The sequence below is a fragment of the Callithrix jacchus genome, chromosome 15, assembly GCF_049354715.1.
Source record: "Callithrix jacchus isolate 240 chromosome 15, calJac240_pri, whole genome shotgun sequence".
NCBI lineage: Eukaryota > Metazoa > Chordata > Mammalia > Primates > Cebidae > Callithrix > Callithrix jacchus.
The window spans coordinates 27,998,806-27,999,468 of record NC_133516.1 but is presented as its reverse complement, the minus strand read 5'-3'; the positions used below and the strand labels follow the sequence as shown (position 1 = coordinate 27,999,468).

General features: G+C 37.4%; 1 pseudogene; it reads left to right on the top strand.

Moving 5' to 3' along the window:
• The first annotated feature begins 275 nt into the window (after positions 1 to 275).
• Positions 276 to 383, top strand: LOC118148253 (small nucleolar RNA U3; annotated as a pseudogene).
• The last annotated feature ends 280 nt before the right edge of the window (positions 384 to 663 follow it).

The following is a 663-nucleotide window of genomic DNA, read 5'->3' as shown; positions in this document are numbered from 1 at the left end:
TTATGCCTGTAATCCTAGCACTTTGGGAGCCCAAGTAGGGTGGCTCACCTGAGGTCAGGAGTTCGAGACCAGCCTGGCCAATGTGGTAAAACCTTGTCTCTACTAAAACTAAAAAAAATTAGCCAGCCATGGTGGCGGGCACCTATAATCCCAGCTACTTGAGAGGCTGAGGTAGGAGAATCGCTTGAACTCAGGAGACAGAGGTGGCGGTGAGCTGAGATCACATATTGCACTCCAGCCTGGCCAACAAGAGCAAAACTCTGTCTCAAAAAAAAAATTGTATACTTTCAGGGATCATTTCTATGGTTTGTTACTAGAGCAGTTTCTCTGAACGTGTAGAACACTGGAAACCACGAGGAGGAGGCACAACATTCTCTCCTGAGCACTTTTAAAATGACTAAAACTAACAGGTGAATTTAGCAAAGTCACAGAATACAAAATCATATACAAAAATCACTTTTATTCAGATATACTGTTACAATTAGAAAATATTTTTAATAGACATACTATTTATTTATAAAAGCATCAAAACATTAAATATTTAGAAATAAACTTAATGAAAGATATGTAAGGACCCCCACTGAAAAACTATAAAAAAATCAGAACAAGTTAAAGGTTAATGGACTAAGGAAGAAAAGTAATTACATGATCATTTCAATACAG